The sequence below is a fragment of the Halichoeres trimaculatus genome, unplaced genomic scaffold, assembly GCF_033239565.1.
Source record: "Halichoeres trimaculatus isolate MK-OKI-2021-1 unplaced genomic scaffold, fHalTri1.1 fHalTri1_scaffold_15, whole genome shotgun sequence".
Lineage (NCBI taxonomy): Eukaryota > Metazoa > Chordata > Actinopteri > Labriformes > Labridae > Halichoeres > Halichoeres trimaculatus.
In genome coordinates this window covers 7771930-7788863 of record NW_027437193.1, presented here as the reverse complement: position 1 = coordinate 7788863, position 16934 = coordinate 7771930, and the positions used below count along the sequence as shown (strand labels likewise).

The following is a 16934-nucleotide window of genomic DNA, read 5'->3' as shown; positions in this document are numbered from 1 at the left end:
AACAAGACGGAGGAGAGGCTCAATAAAGAATTGGGAAGCACAGCCATGTAAGAGTGAGACATGTAGCAGAAAGTGGCGTGCTGTCCACAGATCAACAGTCCATGACAGGCCTCATCAGACAAAGAAGAAAGTTTGATGATCCAAGTGCAGAGAAAGAAACAGCCCTTTCCCCCTGGGTGTGTGGGTGAGTGGGGGTGGGGCTCCTCAAATAATTTCCTAATAGTGCTTTTGCTTGAAAGCCTATCTCTTATCTCTTGTTTCAGCAAAGTCTTGTTAAAATCTTGTTAAAAAAAAAACTTTTTTGTTTAGAATTGAGCATTTTGAACAATTGGGATTTTTGGATTCAGGGATTTCTATGACATATGTATATGTACCAGTTTGGAAATCTACACAATCAGTATGTATTCAGTATTTACTTTACTTCCATGTTTTAAATACAAGAAAGCACAACACCCCCTCTTTGACTTGACACCTTTTTTCTTTGCAAGGTGAGATTAGCCACCCTAAAATTTGACGTGTGAGGAGTAAATGTTGACCTCTGACCAATCACCTCGCTGTTAACCTGACCTGACCTGACCTGAGTGCCAACCATTCTTGAACACATACGTCTATGTTTACGAAAACCTTGAGACACCTGAAGATGAAAAACAGCAACTATGCATAGTTAGGCTAGACTCATCATGAACTGTAAATAAAACTTCAATTTTTCCCATTTGCAGCCTTGTAACCTTTTTGATGCTTGTTATTTTCCATCATGACAGTTTGAATAACAATGCTAATTGCTTATAATTATATAATGAGTAGTTAGAATTAAGCAGCTTTGCAGGAAAAGAGTTTTTTTTTCAAGATTGTTTTCCAAGTTTGTGTTTCTAAAAAGAGGTGAGAACTTAAAGACAAGCATTAAGAATAACCTTTAACAGCTAAAAACAGGCTGAGGTGCTAACCTGACGAAGCCACGAGGAGCAGATCGGAGGAGGTCTTCCATGTGTATAAAAATACATGCCCTTTAAAAGTCTGCTTTCTTTTAATCATACCGTCTTTGTTCTTCTTGTGTATTAACTGTGGACACTTGGTGCATGTGTGAATACCGAACCTGACACACACTGACACACACACACAGGATCTCACACACAGCCAGGGCATTGGCAGCAAAGAGGAGAAAAATGAGAAGCACAGAAAGAAGGTCATTAAAATTTCAGTGCGACACCGGAGAGGAGTGACGAGCCAGCAGCGGCAGCGGCAGTGTCAACCTCCTCAGCAACCGACCGCCTCATCAGTATGAAAATGAGTCCGCCGTTACAGTGGCTGCCGTACTGTTGCCATGACACACCGAGTGTCTGGAGGACGCAGAGGTGCAGGGCGGTGTGTGAGAAATACAGATCCATCAAAGCTTGTCTCTTAATTTAGCTGCTACACGAATGTAACGACTGCAACAATGGAGAGAAGGATGGAAAGTCTCGTAAACAGCTTCCAAAGATCTGATTTATTATTTATTATTATTATTATTTTTAAAGGAATGTAACCAAAAGTATACAAAACCATGACGCTTCCAAGACTTTTAACAGCAACAAAAAGGATCTAAAGAAACAAAAATAACAAAAAATCTTTCTTTTAGTCCAAACTTTCTGTTCATAATGTGTGAAACATCTTCGGTGTGATGAACATGGAAGCGCTACACTCATGACAAAACCACAGAGATATAAATCACTGATAAAAAAGAATCTCCAGCAGAAAGAGAAACAATAACAACTCAAGGAGCCTGAAAACACATCCAAGACTATTCAATATTTATCTGAAGACGAGGAAGTGAAGCCGGCGAGCGTCGGAGAGGGGGAGAAGGAGGACGAGGAAACGCTATCTGAGGAAGAGTAAATGAGATCGACATTCATCACAGCACACACAGGCCCTTTATTTCAATATGCACCATCTCTGAGGAATCTGGCTGCACGCTGACAATTCTATTCGACACTCAGACAGCAGCAGTGTGTGTGTGTGTGTGTGTTTTTACGTGCAGAAGTGTGTGTCTGGGCATGTGTGAGACAGGGGAAAGAAATGGAAAGATAATAAAGGAGAGATGTGAAACGGGCATGGAGATGGAAATTGAATCTGAGTCGGTTATAAACAAAAGAGTGAGGTAAAGTTTATGTTTACAGTTATACACTGAATGTTTATTTAAATCAGAACAGGAGGCCGGTGTAAAATAATTAACCTCCATTTAAAGCAGTGGGTTATTTTTCTCCCTAACCTGTTCATCCTGTCGTTTCTTATCAACAAAAAAAAACTTAATAGGAACCATGAAAAACATGACTTCTCCTCTAACAGTAGCTGTTGGGGACTTTTGAACCACATTTTATGATCTACATCAACGCGTGGAGCTTCTCATTCAGCAAGGACTTAAACTGTCTTTCTCTGGGTGTGGGAGAACTAAAGCTGTGACCTCGGCTGATGGGAGCGATCTTTCCATCAGCCTCAGAGGTTACAGGTCCGTTTGCTCTGGAAAAATGACTCCTGCTCCTGTTTGATAAGGCATCATGCTGCGTGTTTCGGATGTAGGTGTTAGTCTGATTCGATAGCTCAGTTTGTTTACAGATTACCTGTAGGTCACATGAAAGCATCATGGAGGAAGAACAAGTGGTTTGTTTAGGTTTGATGCTTTAAACATGGTCTGTTTCAAAAGCTATGGGACACGTCTTTATGACATACACCAGCAATTCAGTTATTTTTTACTGGATTCTTGAAAAGTCTTTTCTTTTTTTCTTTTCCTTTGGTGAAGAGAAGGGGGCTGAGATATGGCCTAGAGGCTTAGGTTTGGACCCTAAAGGCCAAGTTTTTCTCCCTTTACGTACAAAAATGTATCCGTCCTTTTCAAACGATGTTACTGTCACTGCTCACATACTTCCATACATCCTTTACGCTGACATTGCAGTTAACCAATAAATCCATCGGGGGGGGGGACTCAAAAACAAGCATGGCGACTGTGGAGGAGGTATTAATAATGAACTGCTTGCATAAAAGACAAAAATGGAGGCAGTGATGTAGGAGTTCTGCCAAAGTTCTGCCATTGTTATCTTCTTTGTGTCTCACTAAAGCTTTGTATTGGGTAGTAAAAGCAACACTGCTCCCACGGTGTCCAATGGTACTGCTCCGTTTGGTCCATATCTATAAGCTACATGGAAACGTGCAGAAATACAGACAAAATGAACACAGAGCACGGACAGAAGGCTCTGTTCATATCTGAATTCGTATGTTATGTTAAGCATCAATAGGGCTTGAGCCTCCGAGCAGGTAGTCCAGGTTTGAATCAAGCCTGTGGCCTCTTTTCTGCTGAATCCACTGTCCTTGCCTCTGATCAAAGTCATAAAAGGCCAGAAAAAAAAGACAGGAATGGATGATGTTAAATTCAGAAACACAGCATGAATAAGGGATGAGAATGAATTAAAAGAAAATAAAAGATGATACAGAAAAAGACATGTTGCACATAAGGAGCACAAAGGGGAAAAGGGGAAGTAAAAGAAGAAAAAAAGGAAGACAGAAGATAACATACTGTAAGCAGAGAAGAAATTTGGACATGAAAAAAAACATTTTAAGACAAAAATGTAAGGGAGAATGAAAAAAAACAAAAGGAAAGCCAAAAAAATGACAAGATAAGAAAAAGAAGAAACCAAAGGAGAAGTAGATGAGACAAGGATAAAAGAGGGAAAGACAAAGAAGAGGAAAATGAATAAGACCAAGGAAGAACAGAAGAGGTGGGAGAGAAAATCAAGAGAAGAAGACAAGGAAAAAATGAAGATTAGTAGAAGAGCAGAGACAAAGAGGAGGGGGGTAAAAAAATAGTCCATACAAGACAAGAAGGCAAGAAGAACAGTCAGAAAACAAGTGACAAAACTGTGCACAAAGGTGTGGAGTAGAAAAAAGTGCATAGAAGAGAAGAGGAGAAGAAAAAGGAGCGTCAGAAAAACAATTATCAGACGGCAAAGAGAGGAGAGGCCACTGATGCACATCCTGTCTGTGAATATCATCAGTGAGGAAAACAATAGATGGCGTCGCTCCAGACAAGCATTAGCAAAAACTTGCACTGACTGCAGCAGTTTGATTGACAGATCTACAAATCAGCTTTCACTTCCCTCTCTGAAGTCCAAGGAAGACACTCCTTCCAACCACACCATCAAGACTTCACCCACTCCCATCCATGGGTGTGGGTGAGGCGAGTCCACAGACAGATCGCCACATTAATAATTCAGGCCCGAGCTGGGGGGTTAATGGCCGGCAGGCAGACAGGCAGACAGACAGGTACGAGCTGCCGATGTGTTTTCCAGCCGAGTCATTGTTTGTTTCCTGGATGTGGAGGAGAGGCAGGCGGGCAGTTTTCAGGCCCGGGGGCTCATTAAAGATTAATGGGAGAATCCATTGGGGCCTGTCCTTTCTATCTCCTGGACTAAATGAAGTGGTCTGCGCCCAGTGTGTATGTGTGTATGTGTGTGTGTGTGTGTGTGTGTGTGTGTGTGTACGTATGGGAGGGAGAGTGAGTGGAGTAATGCTGCACTTTAATGAAGTGCTGCCTGCTCCCCCTTTCCTGCCACTTTGACCACGCTGTCACTCACAAACTGATGTGGATGCATGCAGACACAGGCAGATGGAGAGGAGATTTACTTCAGGAGAAGAGTTTAACTTTCTGAGGGAATCCATGAAGACAAAATACAACACTTTGATTGGTTAATAAATCTTGAATGAGGCGGTTTGGATACGTGTTTGAAATGAGAGAATACAAAACAGAGTCTACAGGCATCAGTGGACCCACAAACAATTTCTATCATCTCTAATATGAAATATGAATGACCCCTTGCTCAAAAAGTTTTTCTTTATTAGATTTCAGACTGACAGCTTCTACAGTCTAAAATCTTTGTAGCATAAAGAAAATGCTGGCTGCTAAGTCTAAATTCTATTCCTACATTAAAAGCTAGCATGTGTGTTGCCTTTGCAAGGTGTTGGAAAAAAGAGAAGTGTACTGGTGTCAACAGCATGGTTGGTATCTTGCACATTGTCATCGCTTTGTTGTCTTTGTTTTTTTGCACACACACCTTTTGACAGTACTTATAATGCAGTGCAGCCACAGTAGTGGGTAAAAGAAAAGGAAAGGTGCCAAATCTTAAAGCTCCTTTAAAGAACTTTCCAAATGAGTTATTTCTGTTACGTGTTTGGCGCCCCCTCTGGAGAAAGTGCCAACTTTAATCACTTTGCTATACTTGACCTGTACATGTCTGAACAGTCAAAAGTGTCCCTAATTTAAATCTTTGATACGGGAAAAGATTTTAAAATTCTGTTAACGATAGCATAATGTCAGTTGTCTCAGTTGTCTAACACCTGCCTCCTCACAGCAATGTTTACAAATTATGAACTATAAGTCTTATTTGGGACACACTGTGTTGCTTTTTTCAGCAGCAGAAAACGTACGTAAATTTGGGAAAATTAGAAAATTTCAGGGTTTTGTTTCCCTCAACTTAACCTCTTAAGACCCAGTGTCCACATATGGGTACATTTCTGCCGCTCACACCCATGATACTTCATTTTTAAAACTTTGACCTTTTGGCTTTGGACTTTTGATGATATCACAACATTACACCCATTTTAGTGGGAAAAAAAGAGTTCTATAACAATAACACTACTAACAAACAACTAATAGAGAACTCATAACGCAAATAATCAAACTTCTTGTACAAAGACCAAGTTTAACTATTATACTTATTAGGTCTTACTTATCCCAAATAGCAAGGTGAATTAAAAGGTTAAATGTTTTTTTCCAGAAATTCACGAAAAATTTAGGCTTGGGAATTTTCAAAGTTTTCTGGGGTTTTTTTTGTTTTGTTTTTTTTTGTTTTTTTTGACAACTTAAATGAAAATTGTATTTATTAAATGATCTTGGTTGGAACAACATGACTAAATGCAAGTTTAACTGTTTACCGTGAATGGCATGTGCAAACCATTCCCCCCAAAAAAAGGTCATCATCAATCACTACTTCACCAGTTAACATTACTTCCATCGAGATTGTGTCTGGATTTGGAGTCTGGATCTCCTGTTAACGTCACTTTTTATTTGAGTTTCAAACATTCGTTTGAACATGAGGTGAAAAGTTCGTAACGAACTCAACCTTTTGATGTAGTTTGCCTTTTTATCCGACAGAGGGGCCATTCACCTTGAGTATCGGTCTTACCTTGTGATAATTTATAAAGGCTAGCTACTCTAGACCTTTATGCATACAATCATGCATAAATGTTAAAATAGCTGTTAAATAGTTAGGGAAAATTTTCTTGAAATTCATTCATAATGTCATTTAAAAATAATGCATTAGACATGTTTGGATGTCTGCTTATAACAAACCAAAACGTTTAATATTCATACATGTATATGACCTGGTAAATGCAGTTGATCTCCAAAAAATTCCCAAAAATTCCAGTTGATTCCTGTTCATTTCCAAAATGTCCCTGAATTTTGCAACCCTGCTCCCAACAGGGACTCTAATATTTGTCTAATTACAAAACTGTGAATATCCAGCATATTTGAATGTTTTATGACTTAAGAGTTGAAATGCAACCTCACAAACATCTGTTCTCTAGGTTTTGGCAGTTCTTTAAATTTGTTTGAAAGGAGCAAGACTGTGCAGAGATGTACATGTTACTTCCTGTTAGAGAGAAACTTTCTCCCTGTGGTGGAGCTCATATATTTTTACTGGGTGTGAAATTGTGAATGAGAACAAAACTCTCCCTGTGTACCATCTTCAGTCTTCTCTTTCTTAGCAGGAAAAGCAGAAATCATGAGGCCCAGGAAGCACACACACACACACACATACACAGGCACACACACACATAGACATCCATCACTGTTAACTGGTATCTGTTCTCTCTCCAGCAGAGCTCCATATGTCCACGACCGGATGAAACACAGAACCAGAGACTATAAATTAGCCTTTAGCGCTAACCTCTAACCTGACGGCTACTTCACACCATCTGGCTCGGAGTTTCGAACAGAGGGAGATAAATGGAAGATGAAGAGCCCCACTAATGTTCCTATCCGCACCATGTTCTTATAGAAACCTCCATGACACATTCCTGCGTCTGAAGTTCACCACAGGTGCTCTGAGATTTACCTTTTTCAGGTCTCTCCCTGCGCAAGAATGTACGACTGACGACCCGCCAAAATAAAACAAGATGACAAGAAGTGGTCAGGAAAAATGCAGCACACAGATGGAAAATAAGAGCAGTGATGCAAAAATAGCTTCTGGGCCAGTGGGTGTGTGACCTCCGCATTTCTTGGGATTTAAGAAAACACACACACACATATTTCCAGGTGTGCTCATCTCTCAGACAGCCCATCTCCAGATTTCCACCAAAACAACCTCTGAAAGCACTCAGAGGCTTCAGTGCAGCACGCCTGAGTGGACACAGACATTTCACAGTGTCAGAGGATGTAATAATCAAACATTAGTGGACATGACCTTCCATGTCATATTTATGGGGTCAGTTACTGAGGTCAGAGATCGAGCCTGCTGAAGCTGAGGTAGGATGTCAGGCTGATTACCAGTTTTTAAAGATGTAATGCAGCAGAATTTCTGCACAGAGATGTTTCATCAAAGTTTCAAAGGGAGAAAAATAAAGACAACCAGTCAGAAAAGTCCACCTCTTAAAGTTTTGGTGATAAATGGAGCACAGTGTGGCGACTTTCCTCACATCAAATCAGCTCGATGCCCTTGATAATGTTGATGCCGCAGTGCACAACGCAGTCCAATCTGTCATGACGCAGACGTTTGATTAATGCGGACGCTCAGCTCGGCGCGAGACCACAATGCATCATTAAAAGCAAGCTTTCAATTACAGATCTCTGCGCTAATTCAATTAGTCTCCTTTGAAGACACTTTGATAATGGGATCCAGACGGGCAGACGGCGTCGTCAATAACCCGAGGTTTCATTGAGCTGTGGAGACGGTATCAGAGTTTATATCACCCTGGCTGCTTTTTGTTTGTGTGAGTGTGCTGCGTTTGTTTGGTCTTGCAGGTAAAGATAGAGAGGGGATGCAGGGACAAAAAGGAGAAAGAACTCATCTCTGAATGTTTGTGAGTTTGAAGGAGAAGGTCATAAACAAAGATGTATGGCTGTACACGTCTTTGATCAGAGGATGTTTACCAAGACAGCAATGTCAAAAGGAAATGGACATTAATTGTATATAATCTGTTCTCTTTCACTTCTTACCAAAGACTGTATAGTATATGGACGTGGTCTCTGTGATGTAACCATTTGTTTCTGATACTGAGTTGAGGTCTGCAGCAAGACCGTCCTGTGTTGTCGACAGTGACCACATTGGAGATGCTCAACTCAACCAAGCCTAGTTTAAGTTTAGATGAGGGAAAAAGACAGGTATTTAGTTTCTTTGCAGATAGCTACAGGGTGCCCACCTGTCAGTTAAGTCAGCCATGCCTTTATATGAGCAAAACTTGTAAGCTTAAGAACTTTGAAAAAAAAAAAAAAGTTAATTTAAAAAAAAACTACCCCTTGTACAATTTGTGCTATCAGAGAAATGAGCTTTTCAGACCCAAGCTATCCAGCTAACCAGACTGTAAATGTGTTTATTAGTGCTGTAAATATCACTGTTTTTGCCAAAAGTGGACACTTGTTGAACTTCAGTTTTTTTAAATATGGAGACCAAAAACATTTATGATTTATGCTTCAAATATGTTTAATGGTAGAGTCTGCAGGATTTTCCTAAAAAAATAAAATGTCAACTTTCATACTGCTCAATCCTCACTCCTGGGCCTCTATAAATGTGTGTCAGTGTCTGTGTCTGCCTCAACCCCTCTGTCTGTCTGTTTGTTGATGTTTTGGTTGTACCGGGACAGTTCTGGGCAGAAAGTAAGCACCGTTACATCAGCCAATCACAGCACTAGCAGTCTGCAAGTGACTTTGTGTGTTGATTAGAGCGTGGAAGAAGCTATCCTGAGTGGCTGTGAAGCAAGAAAAACACAACCAAAGTGGAACGAAACACCAAACAGGGCGAAGCTTCGCACGACTTTTACTTTCCGGCGCTTGGACCCAGAGCAGCTCTGGACCCAGTGATTAGCTTGTGCTGACTCACCAAATCAGGTGCACAGCTCTCAAGTTTCTCCCACGTAGAAACATGATACTGCAGGTAGTCATGATCAGAGGCTGTGGGTGTGCGCTGCCGCTGGCACTGAGCCAAGGAGGAGTAGCCCAGTTTGAATTTTTGTTTATTAACTACTAACGATAATTCCTGCAGACCCTACCTAAAATAACTATACTGTAAAAACTGAAACTTTGACATTGGCTCTATGAGGCTATATGTGCCTTTCGAGCCGGCCTCAAGTGGACACTTGATGAACTGCAGTTTCCTTTTACTTCCAGTTCATACATTCATCTGACTCTCAAACTCCTGACATCTCAAAACTTGATGTAGTGGGGTTTGCTTCCTATCAGCATAAACATTTTGCTCCAACGTTTTAGGGGTTTTTGTTGTTGTTGTTTGTTTCATAGTTTAGGCCACTGGGTTAAAATGAAGGGGGGCAACTGCTGTCAGCTTATATGTCTCAAGTTTGAATCAATATGACTATGTCACTGTGAACAGCCAAGATGGTGAGAAAAGAAACTGTTTTTCACGTTTCCTGTTGAAGAACTTCAGCCCAAACCACCTTTCATGACCGTTTAATGTCGAGGCGCCTTTGGTTCAGAGTGATCATACTAATCTTCCAAAAACAGGAGGAGGTGTTGTGATGGCAGATTGTGCTCATAGTTGTTGATGTTAATGTGAATTCCGCTTTGTCAAGTCAGGAACTTTGTACATCATAGCGCTAATCGTGCAGTTTTGCTGACTGCGGGATGAAAATGGATCTTCTACCCAATCGTAAATTACCTCAGCTCACTGAGCTTAACTGCAGTTTTCACCATCCAGTTCAATCAAATGTGATGGGGCTGGTGGAGGAGCACTGCAACAGCAAAATGTGTTCAGCAATTTTCTCAAAATTACAGACAATAGAGGACGAATTTCCCAACTCCCATTTCAGCGAGCGACGTCCCACGAGAGCTCGCTCCGAGTCGCTAAAATTGGATCGTCAGAAGGTGTGACTGAGACTTGTTTTTACTGAACGGAGCGAGTGTTGGATTCCCAACTCCTAGACGAGCATGGGACGATGTTTCATGATATTTTTGGTCTTTAATATTTAAAATTCCATTTAAAAATACTCAAGAGAGGCAGATGATTTTCAGAAACCTTTTCTCCTTGGAGAGCAGAGGGAGTGACGGGAGCGTTTGCAACGGAGACATGAAAAAGAAAAAGGTAGACAGAGGGAGCGACCGCCTCAAAGAGAATGACAGAGCGCGACGGACAGACACATCGCACAGAGGAACAGAAAGTCACGACAGAGCTCGTTCAAAGGATGACAACATCTCTTTGAGAACTCCCATGTGGAAACCTGAGGGGATTCTGGGACGTTCTGACATTCTTACTCTGGATTTTAGCAATCAGAGGAGAAAAAGTTTGAGCTTTTCTATTGAATTCCCTCACTCTGACAAAGCACAAGGTTAACTATGACCAAACTTGATTGAAAATTCAACAAAATTCACCAAATATGCATATTCTCGTGGCCGTGTTGTCTACATATCCTCCTTTTACCTCGGTTAGGACCTCACTCAGCCCTCTCAGGCTGTCTGGCATTCCAGCAGTGTGGATGGATTATTTAGACAGTAATCTGCCGGAGTCGGGCTGAACGTTGATGTAGGCCTGAGTCCAACACACACTGACAGAGACGGCTTGATTTGGCTGTGCTGACAGTGTCAAACAAGACACAGGTGGAGGGAGTGTGTGTGTGTGTGTGTGCATGTGTGTGAGAGCGGGATCGCTGAGTACAGTGTGTGGAGGGATGAATGGATGGAAAAGAAGAGGGGAGAGGAAAGTTTACAACAACTTGTGTGTGTGTGTGTTTATACCAGATGTAACCCACATGGAAGATGGATTTACGCGACGACTGGAGTGGATCAGGCATGCACATGCACAAAAATCAGGATGTTGAAATGGTTTGTGCACCCAAAGCAGAAACAGTGAGTGGGAAACATATTTGTGAGGTGACAAATTAAAGGAAAAAGCAACAGAGGGTGTTACAGGAAGGTGTGAGGCCAACTCTCTGCTATTGATTTTGGAGGTCTTTGCAACAACACTCCTCGTGGTGTTACACACCAAATCACTGCTTCAGCTTGTTAAAAGTGCTCCAGGACACCCAGGAAGGACATTTGTGGAGATGTTTTCAAAGTTTCAAAGAGAAAAAACATGTAGGATTTCTTTCTTTAAAGTGATACCCCGGGATGGAACAAGTTGGGTCCCATCACAAGGTTTAGGGCAGAAATTACCCCTACAGCAGTGATTTTGTGCAGCAGAAGCCCAGAGTGCTCGCACCAAACACCCCCTCCCTGCTCATCAGCCGGCTTCCTCTGCACTCAGACGGGGCCATTTTTTACTTGACCAAAAACACATATGAACAGACTCCCACCGAAAAAGTCTGATATCGGTCTGCATTCACGCTTTATTTAGAGAATTTTCAGTGCGTTACTTTCACACAAATACACCGCTAAATAAGGATCTAGTTCTTATCGTGTCTCTTCATCCTGGCAGACTATCTGCATTTGTTTATATCTGACATGCCGTGCGCACGATGAAAACTAGAGCCTTATTTAGCGGTGTTTTTGTGTGAAAGTAACGCGCTGAAAATTCTCTAAATAAAGCGTGAATGCAGACCAATATCAGATTTTTTTGGTGGGAGTCCGTTTATTTGTGTTTTTGGTCAAGTAAAATATGGCCCCGTCTGAGTGCAGAGGAAACCTGCAGAGGAGCAGGGAGGGGGTGTTTGGTGCGAGCGCCCTGAGCTTCTGCTGCACAAAATCACTGCTGTAGGGGTAATTTCTGCCCTAAACCTTGTGATAGGACCCAACTTGTTCCATCCCAGAGTATCACTTTAAAGACAGTTTAGGTTGTACAAACACTCGGCTGTAAAGATGTGGACATACGCCTTTAATATGAAATCAGAGGAAAGTGGCAGAAGTGGGAACATTATCACAATTAGAACAAAAGATCTATTCCTCACACCTTTGAACAGTTTTTCCTCAGTTAGTTTTTATCAAGAAAAACAGGTTTAAAGACATATTAATCAAAGCAGAATATTTTTAAGTGCTTTCAACATTTCTTCAGGGAACTTCAAATGAGTTCACTTCATACAAATACTCTTGAAAGGGAAAACGAGGGAAAGGAAGTGAAAGAAATTCTGTTATCTGGCTGTTTGAGGAGTTTTTTTGATATGCTGTTAGAATAATAAAAAAAAAACAGACTGTGTTGGTACGTTTCTAGCAAGGTAAGGTGATGCATTTCATCACAGTCACCTGCACACACAGCTAAGCCGGCATGGTGCAAGGAGGTATGGGGGATGTTGAACATCAACATGTATTGCAAAAAAGAGGAAGTGTCAGAAATACGCTGAAAAATTTCTAATTGTCTGAACCAAAAAAATGAAACTACTGGGTTGCTTCCAAAGACAGTAACAACAGTGTGGGGTTTTATCAGGTCTTAAACCCATGGTGCATTCTCTGTATGTTCTGAATGCTGAGGTGACCACACAAGGCTCTGGCCAGTCACACAGCTTGTTATGTGACGCACCGTTTACTGAAATAAGAGTCCCCACGGAGCTGCTGCTCTGGAGCAAAACAGCAGGCAAAGCCGACCAAACCACCCCTCTGAGAGGAAGGCAGCTATGGATAATGGGGACACGCATCTCACACACACACAAACACACACAGAGTTGTCAGACAGCAGGCCATTATCCTGACCGACTCCAACTGTAATGGCTGCTGCAAAGAAGAGTGTGTCTATAGAAACATGTCGGGGAGAAATCAGAAAAGTCACACTCGCTCTGTGTCCTCTCCCTATGTCTGTTCCACTTCCTGCTACAGAGCTTTAGCTGCAGAGAGAAGCTTTCTAAACTTTCAGCAGAAACACCCGCGTAGCTGTGAGAAAAACTCTGGCTCTGGAGAGTAGTTTACAAGTTTTAAAGGTTTAAATCAAAACCGGAAGAAGAAAAGCTTTAACTGTCGGTGCAGGAATATGACAAAATCAATGTTAACACTTAAGTGTTACATTCCAGGACATAAAGACACAAACAACAAAGACAAAGGGACATTAGGTAACAAAATACCCCTCTGTGAAGAAAAGGTTTAATTAACCTCTGATTCACCAACTCCGTGAAAAGGGTTAAAACATCCAATCACCAAATCTAATCCAACCTTAAAAACCAGCATCATGTCAAGAAACTTGACAAGTGCCAAAATCTCTTGGTGACATCCAAGGATATTATAGGTCAGAATGGAATAGCAAAGCAAAACATAGAATAGGTTGGCTTATGTAACATAATATAACACAACACAACACAACACAACACAACACAACACAACACAACACAACACAACACAACACAACACAACACAACACAACACAACAAAACACAACAAAACATAACATCACACAGTAATAAGACACATAATGTAACATATCATAACATGACGTACCATCATGAAAAATAATTTTACATGATGTGTTGTTAAGTAAGTTAAAGCACTGTAATGTAATGTAATTATTGTAACCTAATGTAACATAATGTAATGTATCATTGTCATGTAATATGACGTAAGGCTATGTAACGTTACGTAAGGTAATGTAACGTAATGTAACACAGAATGACATGGCACAGAACAGAATAGAATAGTATAGAAAAGAATAGAATAGAATGGAATAAGGCGCAGATGGCCTAGTACAGGGGTGGCCAACCTGTGGCTCAGGTGCCGCATGTAGCTCTTTGCTTTTCGGTGTGTGGCTCTTCGATCCACTCCTAAAAGAATATACAGAGATCTATATATTTTAATGAGTAGTGGTGTGCTGATCAATCTAAAATATTGATATATCGATGCCTACTTTGGGATCAGTATTGATCAATACTTGGGTGATGAGATTGGTACTTAAGTTTCGGTTTCTCTTCTCTACACGTGCTTCTCTCTGTCGCTCATGTGCTCAAAGCTATCTAGATAGAAAGATGGATATGTATTACTTTTCATTATATGTCATTTGGTTTATGTGTGAGAGGAAGTGTGTCCGTTTACATTGACTTGAGCCACAAAAAGATATCATTCTAAACTAAGAGTTCTTAGCACCACCACAGTCAAATCGTCATATTCAACAAAGGGAGAGCAGTTTTTAAAAAGTATAAGTTTGGGACAAAGAGTAACACTGATGCTAATTTAACATGTAAATACAACTTTTTTTCTCCATCAAAACTTCAAATCATGCCACCACTACCATCTACCATCTGTGCTCGATTACATCCAGGTAGTAAAGAATTACAGCGGTAGACACTGACAGGGGCTACAGCTCTTGTAAGAGAAAGGTGAATCTGCCACAGCTTAGACACAATATATGAAGCACATTCTGGCTTATTGTTAGAAGAGTTTTAATAATTTGTTTACTGACTAGAAATTCTGGTGCAGTCACAAACACCTCCTGTGAGAAAGTCCATCCAAGATTTAGCATCAGAATCAGTGCTGTTATGTTAAACATAAGGCTTGAGGAGAAATCAGCAGAAATGTACAAGAAACTATGTGACACTGTAACTGTATCCGATCTGCAAACTATGTGATTTTCAAAGGCATTATTTTCAGCGCTGGGGCTTCAGGTGAGTCTACAGATGCAGAAATAACTCTGTCTGTGTTCTATTGTCAGAGTACGAGCACAACCTCAATATTCAGCTCCATCCCTCCCCTGTCAGATCCTTCAGATTCTGCTGATAACAGCTGACACCTGCTGTTGTCATCACTCTCGTCTGTCTTTGATCGTTTTACACACCTCTGATAAACTCCTCCACAAATCACTCCTCTCTCCTCTCACCTGCCAAAGCCTGTATCTCCAGTTTATTCTCTTTGCTCTAATGATAAACCTGCAGAGTGCAGCCTCTTTGCTAAAGTTGCTCTCTGTGATTTGTGGCGAGTGTGGCTTTAACTTTTCCTGTTCCTGAAGAGTTTGATGATGCTGATGAGAGCGCGACCATCTGTCCAACCCTGCCCAGTTCTATTTTAGGTGTAATTAGATTTTGGTAGCAGGTGAGGAGCTCGTAACATGTTCGTGTGTGCGCTCAGAGTCCTGGTGGCAGGTTGCACCCTGAGGTAGAGATCTCCTCAGGGGAAATGCAAACCCTCAAGAGCGAAAGAGCCGCCTTTCATCTTCCCTCCATCTCTCTGTTCCTGCTCCCTTACCCTGTTCGTCCCAGCTGGAGGGGATCTGGGCTCCCACAGCTCTCTGTCATATTAAAACCAAAAGATCAAAGGAGATGAGCAGCCCAGGAGAAGAGGAGGGAGAGAAATGAGAGGAATAAAAATAAAGGAGATGATGTGAGAGAAATAAGTGGATCAATAGAGACAGGGAGAGATGAGAAAAACAGGGGAGAGGAACGGAAAGGCAGCACGTAAAATGGAAAGAGTTTTATGACTCATGACGTTTGTAACTTGAAAGGAGAAAGTTTTCACTGAACTTCTGAAAGTGTTTGTAGTTGGTTGAAGTTTTTTGAGTAAAGAATCTGTTAAAGCAATAGTGGCAGAAAGGAATATTACATAAACTTTGAAGGACACGTAAGATCGGACCTCACATGAACCAGAAATGTTAACATCTGGCTGTCATTCTGAATCAGTACAACACAAGAACCATCATCTCAAAGTCACTATTTTTAGAGATTCTGGATCTTTCTGCAGCTGAAAGGCTCTGTGAAGACTTTAGAAGTGATCTTGAAACAGACTCACTTTTAAAGATTTGCCTTTTATCTTTGATTCAAAATGAGAATCTGCGACAAAATTTGTTTTAAAATGCTATTTCTCAGTATTCATGGTTGGGTTAGATTTTAACAGGTGAATGAAAATTTATTTATGTCACAAAGACCAAAAGTCCTTTTGAGAAGTGAAAAGCCAGCTCTGTCTTTTTACTTGGAGTAAAGGACTTCTTGGGGTTTTTTTTGTAATAATATTGGAAACTGGAGGTGGACTGTCAGACAGAAAAGGGATGTCAGAGCAGAAGAAAGCTAAACAGGAGAGTGATAAGAAGCTGTTTGTGCCAATGGTCATTCCAACCCACAGTCAGCAGTTATTCTGCAGTGGTCTGTTCAAACTTGAGAGTCTATCAGTAAAATAAAGAGTGAGGTTATGTTAGCTCTGATTGTTAAGGTTGGAGTTGGTAGATGAGCACTGGACATAACCAGGATTCACTCTTGTTACAAGTTACAGACACGTCTTAGAGCACCAGGCTGTGAGTAACACTAAACAGAGAGTCTGCTAATTCCTCGATACTGAACTACAAAACTGAGTTCACAAAGTTTGACTGTTGTCGTTTTAAAGTATAGCTCTACAAAGGGCTAGGATGATATGCTTTTCTTGGGATTCTAATCTATTACAATTCTTGGGGTGCCAATTCGGTTTAAATTGCAAGTCTTCGATATTTACCATTTTTGCAATTTTAAGCTTGCTTTTTTAACACCAGACCATGTAAAAAGTTAAATGAAGATGATAATGTCTGCAGACTATATCAGGAGCTCTATTTTCACATGAAATGCACATCACCTGAGTCAGAGAGGAAAATTTCACCCTCTGCAGGAGAAATTTGGTATATTTTTCCATCTCAGTTTATAAACAAAGACTGAAATGAAGAATTTGAATTTGATTAAAAAATCAATTTTTTGACACAGGATCACGATTTTCATATTGTCAAACAAAAAATCCTGATATATCGTATTTTGATTTTTTCTCCCACCCCAAGCGTTATGTTACCCAACGAAGCACTTTAGCTCTTCGCTTCACTTCCTGT

General features: G+C 40.9%; 1 protein-coding gene across 1 annotated transcript in view; it reads right to left on the bottom strand.

Annotated features, from left to right (window-relative positions):
* Positions 1-16934, bottom strand: part of LOC141803906 (partitioning defective 3 homolog) — a 340481-nt gene that overhangs the window by 177985 nt on the left and 145562 nt on the right. The window lies entirely within an intron of this gene.